This window comes from Urocitellus parryii, unplaced genomic scaffold (assembly GCF_045843805.1).
Source record: "Urocitellus parryii isolate mUroPar1 unplaced genomic scaffold, mUroPar1.hap1 Scaffold_61, whole genome shotgun sequence".
Classification (NCBI taxonomy): Eukaryota; Metazoa; Chordata; class Mammalia; order Rodentia; family Sciuridae; genus Urocitellus; species Urocitellus parryii.
In genome coordinates this window covers 2,949,076-2,960,463 of record NW_027554109.1, presented here as the reverse complement: position 1 = coordinate 2,960,463, position 11,388 = coordinate 2,949,076, and positions in this window count along the sequence as shown.

The following is an 11,388-nucleotide window of genomic DNA, read 5'->3' as shown; positions in this document are numbered from 1 at the left end:
GAGGATAACCGTGTGGTTGCAGTTTTATATCAGTCTCACACATGGCATGACTGACAATCATCTGTAAGCTTTCTGATTTCAGAAGTTAAAGCAATGCATTTTTAAATTTTTACTTTCTAAAAATTTTCCTTAGTTTAGGAATCAGAATGATTTTATAGTACTCCCCCTAACCTGTGAGTGATATGTTCTAAGACCCCAAGTGAAAACTTCTGTATATAGGCTGGGTTTTTCCATGTACATTAATATTTATGATAGTTTAATTTATAGATTAGTCACAGTAAACGAGTAATAATAACAAGTAAAATAATAATAATAATAATAATAATAATAATAATAAACTTTAATAGTTTGCACTTTGGGGCATTAATGGTTACTTGAACACAAGCATCTGCAATACCAATTCTGTAGTGGATATGGTTACTGAGTGACTAATGGGTAGGTGGCCCATGCAGCATGGGTATGCTATGCAAAGGAATACTTCATGATCTGGGCTTGATGGAAGGAGATGGTGAGATTTCATCACACTAGTCAGAGTGCAGCATAACTTAAAACTTGTGAATTGTTTATTTCTGGAATTTCCTATTAATATGTTCAAGTTTTATTTAACCAGTGAGCACTGAAACTGTGGATGCGGGGACTACTATAGTAAGAAAAACAGTGGAACAGAACCTGGGAGACCTGTATTCCTCCTGAAATTCTTTAACTGGGAGACTGTGTTTAGCTTAGCAGGTCCAGATGGTGACATCTCTCCTCTTCTGTAAGGTAGAATGTAGGCTGAGATGGTTTCCAGAGAGAACTTTTGGTCCAATTATGTGACTAGAGATTCTTGATATCAAACATAAAAACCAAATCTTCCTTTTCTTTTGTAGGTTTGTGTGGTATATTCCCAGGAGCCAAAGTGGTGGTGCAGGGCAGCTTCTCTGTTCTCCACCTTCCTTTCTGCAAAGGGCATATGGGTTTGGGCACTTTGCTTTGCGTCTCCTGGAGCCTTCACCAGCTGGTCTCTGTTGCATTCCCTCAGTTTGCTCCTGTGATGGAGCAAGTCCTTTAGGGAAGGGTGGCTGCAAGAAAGACAGTAACAGGAAGTAGAGAGGAACACTTATCTCCCCAGAAGGGTAGGTTGCTGGTCCGGCCTCAGGTTGCAGAGGTCAGATTGTGTGCTCAAGTGTGTGTTCCTTATTCTCCTGCTTATCAGAGTGGCTTAAGGTGGAGAGAGGGATCATAATGAGCTGGTAACTGGGTGGTGACTGGGTAGTCTTCACTGACTCTGGGGCCACATGTCACATTTATTAGAAAACATGAGCAACAAGTCAGTCTCAGCCTTTTGTGATAATGTTTCTAGTTTCCTTCTCAGAGTAAGAGATTGTCAGTTTAATAAATAACTCTGAGTACTCTTCTTCTACTGAAGGAGGAGCGATACCAAGTAAACTTCAGTTGCAATAGGAGGGGTCTCCTGAATAGAAAGAACAATGTGACAGCAGGAATTTCCAGACATTGGGGATTTATAGGTACTTAAGGAAAAAGTAGATCCTTTTCCAGCTTGTAATTCTGCATGTTTATAACCACAATTGTTATCAAAATAACTTGTTTTGAGCTCTTGGGGACTTTCTTTTTGTATTTGGTATTTTGATCTAGGTTTATTGAGACAGGAGAATAAGATGATAAAATTGGGCAACCACCTTTTCCTAAACTTTATGAGACAAAAGATGATGTAAATACAGGCATGATGAGGATCCAGGGAAGAGAGCAGTTCACATTGAAATAATCTGGTAAAGTGGGCTGTCATTTGCCTTAATCTGAAGAAAAGCATTGTACTTTTTTGGTACTGGTTTTGTTTTGTAATATTGAACCCATGCATGCTACCCTCAGCCTCATGCATGCACTCTATCACTGAGCTGCATACCCACCCCCAGCCTGATATTGAACTTATTATCCAATCTCAGTATTTTACTTCTTTGTGAAAAATTGGCAAATACTAATTATTGCAAAATCCATCTATTTACAGAAACTTTCATGTAATTCTGGTCTTATACTGATGTTGATATTTAAAGATCATAAATAGAATTTCTTCACAGATTTGTTCATTATGTCTCAACCACTAAATCCTCATTGAAACACTTTTTTTTTCTTAAATTTTTGGGATTCTTTGTTGAAATTTCATACCAACATGTGCTCACCATCAATTTATGTACTATATGTATATTTGTGCTTTTTACATAAAAATAAAGATTTTTTGTCACTTTTCAAGAAAGAGCTTTTGCCTTGCCTGTAGTAGTGCCATTAGAAACAATTATTTGTATGTGTTTTGTTTCACATTAAGCATAATAATTATATAGGTATATTTTAAATGACTATATTATGCACAATTTTTATTTGTAATGGAACTATCTCTGTTTCACTTTTAAGCAGCTGGGTTGCTGTAGAATCTTTTATGCAGCTTCACTATAGAGGAAAATAATTCAGACAGTATTGCACACAACTTTCTGTGAAGACAATGCTGAAATTGTGTAAGTACCGCTTCTTCAATAGTTTGAATCATTAAAAAAAGTCTTAAGTGTTTATTTGAAATCTGTTCCTTGGCTGAAATGCTCAGAAATTTGGAGGTCTCTGTTCTGCAAGAAGTGGCTTCTGAGTCACTGCCAAATCTGGCTGTGCAGCGGAGTCCCCTGGGCAGCCCCATCTCCAGAGGCTTAAGTTGGGGTTGGGGAATGAAGAGAAGGTCTATGTTGCTTGCCCTTTCTAGTATTTTTTAACTTATAAAAAATAAGAAGTTATCTATAAAGAAAATATACAACAGAATCATGGCCATGAAAGATTTATTAACCAGGCATGGTAATGCATGCCTGTTGTTCCAGCTGCTTGGGAGGCTGAGGTAAAAGCATCAGTTGAACCCAGGAGTTCAAGGCCAGCCTGGGCAACATAGGCCCTGTTACAACTAAGCAAAAACCAAATATTTACGGCATTCCTCTCCAGACCTGTGCCCTCCCTCCTATGAGGACTTGTGGTCTATTAAACATCTCAGCAAAAAGATTTTTAATTTTTTTATGGATCAATAAAATTTTTTAATGTATTATAAATTTGCTGTAGCTGTTATGAAGGCAATGTTTTTACCTGTGCATTTTTTCCTAACTGGTTGTGATACATAAAAATCATACATAAAAACATTTATTTCTATATGTTTATTTCTTATTCAGATACTTATTAGTGCTTCTGTTTATCACTTGCTTGCTGACTGGAAATTTCCAGTCCTGCCTAGAGCCCACAGGTCCCTCATATTAATGTTTTAATTTCTGTGATTGGCTAGCTTACATGACGATCAGCAAGTTACTAAGTTGTAGGTTTTGTGCTTATATTCTTCTTGGATGGGCCAGAAAGCTGCTGTCCTCCCACAGAGGTTGAGTCTCTGTGGTGAGTGACAGTCCCTGGCCAGGTAAATAAAACTCTCTTTTGATTTGAAATTCAAACTTAGTGTGCTTCCTGGAGTGCCTCCCCATAACACATCCATTCCAGCAAAAGCCACAATTTCATTTTTCTTTATGGCTGAGTAATAAGGAATATATATATTTGTTACAATGTGTTTTTTTCCAAATTAATTTGTACAGCTTCATACATGTTCTTTTAAAATCCCAACATGATTTCTTTAAAAAGTGAGCACTTTGTGTAAAACTCCAAAGTTCATTTAGATGATTAAATTCTAAAAATATCTAATCGTTCAGCTAAAATTTTGGGGCCAACAGAGGTGAGGCAAAGAACCTCACCCCCCCACACCCCCCCACCCCCCTGGTACAAAGACCTCTCCACAGGTGTGGCTGTATACTGGACCGGTAGTCAATGACGGGTAAGATCCAATTACAATGGTACCAACCTAAGACAGGAGGCTGACGCCCTGAGGTCAGCTCATCCGAAGACGGGTAAGGACCATATGTAGTATTGGACAACCTAAGGCAGGCACGGTCCCCAAGCCACATGCTTGTTGTTTAAACAGAGAGGGGGAGATGTTGAGAGCCACAGCCAAAGGGGCCCCAGCAAACTTCCAGCTGCCAGCAATCTTCCAGCTGCCAGCTGATAAATTGGCTCACAGCGACCCCAGCAAACTTCTAGCTGCCAACTGATTGGCTCCTGTGCGGTGATGCTCATTGGGGGACTTCTTTGGCTCCGCCCATGAAACCCAGCCTATGGGCCTCAAGAGCAGGAGGTGGAGAGGCTGGTGTGGGGGAGAGAGGCTTGTGGAAGCCGGTGGTGGCAGTTGGGCTCTGAGGGTTTTTTCCTGAGGAGCTGTTTTGTTTGGCCTTTGTAGTTCTAAAAATAAAGTTAGTTTCTTTTGACAAGTGGCTCCTGAATTGTGCCCAGCCAGACTGCGGCATTAAGGAAGAATAACACAAGTTCAGAGTAGACTAGTAGTTACCACAAGCTGCAGAGAGAAGGGAGGAGAGATGGGAAAGGTCGGCAAAAAATAAAATAATAAACATCCAAAAGTGATTTTTAAATGAAGAAACTTCACCAAGTGAAGCAAAGCAATTTATTGAACAAGATTTTTTTTTTAAGAACAATTCACAATCCAGCAGCACAAAAGCAGAAGAATAGGGCCAGAGGATCAGGAGGCATTTACAATCAGAAAAGAGATGCAAGGTTCAAAAACAAAAACTCAACTGGTTACAAAGTCAGCTTTGCAGGTTGCAAATGGTGTTTGTCTCATTGGGTCAGTTCAGACCTCCCTACTCTGTTAAAAAAGAATTCTCTTGGCTTCATTTCAATCCCTTAAATACTAAAATAGATGGCAAATGGAGGTTCACTTCACAGTAGCATTGCGGGTGGGAGGGCCAGAGAAGGAGAATGTGAACACAGAAGACATGGGCCACACTATCCCTCCAAGACTCTCTGTTTCCACATGGAATTGTAATCAACAATCCAGGACTTTTTGTTTAAGGAAATTAGACCCAGAGGAGCTTCTGAAATAATGTGACCTATCCCCCACTAACCGTCAGTCTTGATGGTTGCAAAAATGTTGCAAAAGTGTCCACGGGTATGCAGAAGACCAGCGTCTAGGGAAAGATGGATTGGGTGCACCTGACTTCATCACACACCTCCGCCCCAGCCAGACCATGCAGCTGTCTAAGCTGTTACATGGTGCTCATGTTGTACGGGTACTCTAGGTTAACATTCAGATGGCTTAGAAAATGCAGAGTCACTCCACCCCACCCCTGGAGGCTCAGGGGGCCTTCAGCATCGCCCCCTCCTCCTCGGAGGGAAGGGGTCATTTCCGTGGCAGGCCTGGAGGTCTCTAGACGTGCATGAGGCAGCTGGCCAGGGGGTCGAGGTGCCGAGGACTTCCGTGGCTAGTGAGCACACAAGCATGCCCAGGCCTCCTCTCCCAGCCTCTGCAACTGGCTCTGCGCTCAGGTCTACCACCGCGGGCAGCATGGACAGCAGCCAATTGGTGCACTCTGGCTGGCTGAAGAAATCGCCCCCAGAGAAGAAGCTGCGACTCTGTGTGAGTGCAGGCGGGTACTGGGTGCTGGGGAATGGGCGGACAGTAGGTGGGGCCAGGCGCCTTCTCTACACACTCTTCCCCGCCAGCCTCCCTGGAAACGCAGCCACTTTCAAAGTTCACATGGAGGGTTTTGGAGGCGAAGTGTGGATTTCCAGGGCGGGGTGCCAGAGTTACCACGGAAGATCAGGCTGAGGTTTCAGCAGGGAGCAGGGTCCAGCCCTCTTGTCCATGCCCTGGTGGTCACTTCCAGTGGTTCACAGCTGCTGTTGGCCCTGCGCTTGGACCATTCAACTTTGTTATTTCAGTATTTTTCATCCTGTGAGCAGGGCCTTCTAGTTTTATCCTGTTTCCTTTCAGATGTTTCAGCATGAGACTCTGGTGACTTGTCCAAGCTGCTGTGTGTCAGCAGTGCATTTTCTCTTTGTTAAGTGGTATCCTGGTCCATGGATGGACCCATCTCATGGCTTGACCATTGACCCACTCATCTTAGTTCAGGAATCCTATGGCAAAGTACATTGAACACATTCCTTGTGACTGTATTCTCTTTGAGCATAATGCCCTCAAGTCTTGCCTTTTTCTTTAAGGATTGTTTGTTTTTGTTTTATGTTGAGTTTTGAGAATATCTTATATATTCAAAACAGAAGTACTTTGCTCAAAGTGGAGTTTATATTTTTTTTCTTTTTTTCTTTTGGGGGGGGGTATTGAGAATTGAACCCTAGGGCAATTTACAAATGATTTACATCCTCAGTATATATATTTTTAATTTTTAAGATGGGGTTTCAGGAAGTTGTGGAGGCTGGCCTTGAATTGAGCCTTAGGCCATCCTCCTATCTCAGCCTCCCACATTTTTGGAATGACAGGCATGTTCATTCAGTCTGTAACTTATATTTTTATCCACTGAATCAGGACTTTCACTGAACAGAAGTTTGTTAATGTATTCATCTTCCCTTTTCTAGGTTTCATTTCATTGTCAAATCTGGGAATGTTTTGCTTAACCATAGATTCTAAAGATTTCCCCATTTACTTTAGTTTTGTTTTCATAAATGTCATGGTTTGGGTCTAGAATGTTCCCCAAAGCTCAGGTGGCAGTGCTGAGGTGTTAAGAGGTGAAAAGTCTGGATTACAAGGGCCCTGACTTCCACCAGTGGGTTAACCCTCCTAATAGATTGATAATTTGCATGGAGCAGGCTGGTTTATAGCTCTTGTAGAACACCAGCACAGCGTGTGTGAGGCCTTGGTTTCCATCTCCAGTACCAACAATAAAACATAAATTAATGACTGGAGTGGAAGTCATGGGAGGTGTTGAAAAGGAGAAGCATGTCAGGTTGTCTGTAGAAAGTGGGTCCCAGGGTGGGGCCTGGAGGACTGTAATGTCCCTTACTGTCTCTCTCTCTCTGCCTGCTTCCTGGAGGCCAAGAGCTGAGCACCTTTCCTCTTTCATGCTCATTCAGCAGGAGGTTTCTGCAGTGGAGTTGGCTGACCACACCCTGACACCCTGAGTCAAAATGAGCCCTTGCTCCTCAGAGTTGCCCTCCTCAGGTATCTTGGTCACAGTGACGAGGAGCTGACCAACACCCTGTGCCTCTGTGTTGTGTTTTCTCTCAGGTCCGTGGCCCACTTTAATAGTTGTGACTTAGGATTGTGACTTAGCTCATTTCCTTTCGGCTAGTGGATGATGTCTGTTGCCCCTGATACCCATGGTGGACCAAGCTGCCTTTCCTTCACTGAATGGCTCTCTTGGCTTTGTGCAGAGTTGTCTGGCACATTTCTCTGGCTCTCCTGGTGCTCTTTTTCAGTCTATTGACCCTGTCTCTCTACCTCTGGTTGGTGTTTATGACTGTGGAGATGGGATGAGTCTGGAAGTCTGGTGGACCAACTCCTCAGCTTATTCTTGTTTTTAAACTATTTTAGCTGTTGTCATTCTTGTGCCTTATCAATACAAAGTTGGCAGTGATGTTGTTTTGTCCAAAAAGTCTTGATGTGAATTCCATAGGGATTTCTTTGCTCCATGTTTCCTGGTCCTAAGTTTTTTCCTACATCAAATGGTGTGGTGGCTTTTGCCTTAATCATCAAACCAGAGTCATAAGACCTGTGGAGGAGTGCCTGTTATGTCAACATACACTTCTGTTTGCCGGGTGCTTTCTTCCTTCGAGTCCCTCCTCTCATCAGTCCTTTCTGCACAGAGACTTCTTCTGACCCTTCCCTGGGACAGGTTTGCTGGTGGCAAGTCATCTGTTTGCCCTCACTGGGAAATGTCTCCCTCACCTCTTTATTCTGAAGAGTATTGCCAATGGATGGGGGATTATGAGAGCTCTTATCTTTTTGAAATTGAAAAATGTTTGCCAGTTTCCTTTGGTATTCATCTTTGTGATGAAAAGTTCATTGTCATTCAAAGGACTGGTAGTGTAGGAAATGGTTTTCCTGTGAAGAGGACTAGAGAAATTGGGCCACAGCTGGAGAGGACCATTCCATCAATGTCAAGCCTGTGTTGTTTTTCTAGGAGAGGAGAGGTTTGGTACCATGAGCCGACTGCAGGTTCCACACTCCCTAGCCTTAACTTAGAGACCCAGGAAAATGTGGAAGCCCTTGGCATGGTGGGTGGTGACCACGACTGGAATCCCAGCAGTTCAGAAGGCAGGAGGAATACCAACCCCAGGACTGCCTGAGCAACTGAGGGAGACCTTGTCTCAAAATCAACTTTAGGACAAAAACCTTTGAAATAATGAGTGAATTTCTTACTTGTTTTTACTCCTTCCTGGTGGGATTCAGGCCTGGAGGAGACGCTGGTTCGTCCTCAGGAACAGCCAGGAAGGCAGTGACCCAGCTGTCCTGGAATACTACAAGCACGACCAGTCCAGGAAGCCCTTGCGGATCATCAGCCTGGACCTCTGTGAGCAGGTGCATGCCTACGTGACCTTTCATGAGAAGGGGCTGCCACGTGGCTTTGTGTTCGACATTCAGACCAGGGATCGCACCTTTTACCTTGTGGCACAGACAAATGAGGACCTGCGTAAGTGGGTGCAGAGCATCTGCCAGGTCTGCGGCTTCCAGCGGCTGGTGCAGAGCAAAGGTACAGAGAAACTGGCCTTCTCTGGAGGCTGAGATGGCCCTTATGTTCCCAGAAATTGAACTCAGGTCCACTGGGCCACTGAGCCACATGCCCAGCCCTATTTTGTATTTTATTTAGAGAATATACTGTAGGAATATACTAAAAATAACAGAATTTTGCATTTTGAAATGGTGGTATTTATGGCATGTGAATTACATATAATTTTTTAAAAGAATTTCTTCAGGTTACTGAACACCAACCTGTTCAGGACTTGGAACCAACTGGGTGGACTGTGCCCTGAGCAGGAAGATCATCAACTCTGCCAAAATGCAGAGTTAGGTAGTGAAGAGGTACAAGGGCTGCAGTCATGCCAGTCCTTCTTGCTGTAGTTCTGAGGTCCTGTGAGTTTTGAAAGGAGGGAACTGTGTTTTCATATTACACCAGGCCTTAGAACGTGGGTGGGCAGTGGGCCTGGGGTCAAGTGCTCTCATCTTCCTTGGGATGCATCACGAGTCCATTTCCTCTATCACTTCATGAAGAGTAGCTCAGCTTTTCAGTCAGTTTTAAATTGCCTTGTGTGGTCTGTGTGGTGGGAAGCTCCTTGGTTCTCCATGCATGTCTTCCACCATGTTGTATCTGATGCTGCTGCAGATCTGCTCAGCTGACTCCAAAGTCAGTTGATTTGGGGACACGTTGGTGTAGGGACAGGTGTCAAGCCACACAGTGTTGGTGAGTTTATTGCCAGGGCAGGGACCCTGGCTTGGGTACCAAGGGCTCAGTGAGGTGAGGTTTTGCACCATCAGGAAGATTGGTAATGGAACGATTGAGTAGTTGGTCAGTATCATGGTCTTCTACAGAGTGTGTTCCCTTGGGCCCTGGGATTCCTGTTCACGAGGGGATGTTCTGTTAGCTAGCTGCAGGTTCAGATACTCCATGGAGGACATGAGTGGCATGTGAGAACTTCAGAACTCTGAGGTGTTTCCTGAAGAGAGCAGGTGATATGTCCTCCTTCTCAGAGGAGAGTCTAGTGTGTTTACCTTGAGCAGCTTTTTTTGGGATGCTGGAGATTGAACCCAGAGCCTGGTGGATGTGAGGCAAGTCATCTACCAACTGAGCTGTATGCCCAGCCCAGCAGCTTTCTTAAAAAGTGCCCAGTGGCTACAAATCCTTCCACCGTGTCACCACTCATGTTTCCCAGCTGGGAGTTGTGAAGGAGCAAGGAGTCAGCATCTGACCTCGGTTCATGGGAGAGCCCGTTTGATTAATGTTTCTGACACGAGTTTCTGGTTTTCTATTGAGGAAGCTGTACTTACTGACTGTCTGACTCTGAACCTTTGCAGAGCTGACGATCTTTCTACTGGCCTGGGCTGTGTGTTCATAGGCACCCCACTTCCATTGCCTCAGACTCACTTGAGGAGCCCCCTTGCCCGGCTGGGCCTGTCGAGAGCCTTCCAACATCTTTTCTCTGGATCCACCCCTGTGGTTGGTGAGGAGAAGCCCACACTCACACCAACTGTCCACGGTCACAGAAGGATGTGACGGCAGCTCTGCCTGGAGCTTCTCCCTGAAACCAGAGACATGATATAAGTCCAGCTCACAGGTCATAACTCACAGAGTCTAGAGCTAGCCAGGACTGACTCCAGGACGTATCTCTGGGTGACAGTGGGATTCTGCCTCAGCCAGGTAGGATATAAGTTGTGAACCTGACTTCTGCCAGAACCATTCCTGAGGGCATCAGCCCCTTTGTACTGGAAGCTCCCCCTGAACCCTTCCACCAGGTCCTGCCCTGACCCTGGCTCCCTCCTCACTGACCCATTTGGCTCAGCATTCTGAGGTGAACCTGCTGAAATTCACATCACCTCCCCAATAATAGGAGCAAGTCTTTGACAGAGGTTCTGACTCTTTCTGTCAATTGGATCAAATGCTCTCTGCTCTCACCCAGTGCTTCAGGCGTGCACCATGGGGTCTTTAGAGTCTCTAGTTGGTATTCCTGAAAGATGGTTTTGTGGAGGAAGAGATCCTGCATCTCTCAATCCCGTGAGACACTTCTGCAAGGTCCCAGCAGACACACCCTGGTATCATTCATTCCTTAAGGGAGGCATCAGGACCCACCACGACACTTGTTTCACTGAAAAGATTTTTGTGGCGTTTGGGATCTTTTTTCTTTACAAAAATTTTGTCTTGAGGCTGGAGTTGTAGCTCAGTGGTAGAGCACTGGCCTAGCATGTGTGAGGCCCTGGGTTCAATTCTTAGCACTTCACATAAATAAATGAATAGAGTAAAGGTCCATCAACATCTAAAAAAATTAAAACAATTTGTCCATTCTGTTTTGAGTTGGTCTCTTCAGGTTTCACCTAGGCTGGCCTGAGCTTCTGGACTTCATCCTCCTTCCACCTTAGCCTCTTGAGTGCTCAGACAAGAAGATGCTCCTCCTCACTCAGCCACCTCTTTTTAACCCTTCGAGCCAACCCTGTATTTTTATTTCCTTTGCCACTTTCCAGTTCCTCATATAACCCACAAAAAAACACCCAAGATAAAGCCTGCAGGATCAGGATGAGTCCGGGAGGGACACAGTTTGACTTCAGGTAGCAGGAAACAATTTCCTGACAGTGCTTCCCTTTGTAAAGAGTCTGGGGATGATGCTCACAAAGGAGAAACAGTTACCATAACAAATATGAAGATTCTGTATCACACGTGGGGTTTGTTTCTGGGATTGTTTTGGAGGGTGCTCTTCTGTCCCTGGGGCGTTGCAGGGATAGGCGGGAGGGACCTAGGTGACATACATAGCAGGGCACATCCTGTGACCTGGTGGAGGAGGCTGATTAAGCATAGCTGGTATCAATACGGG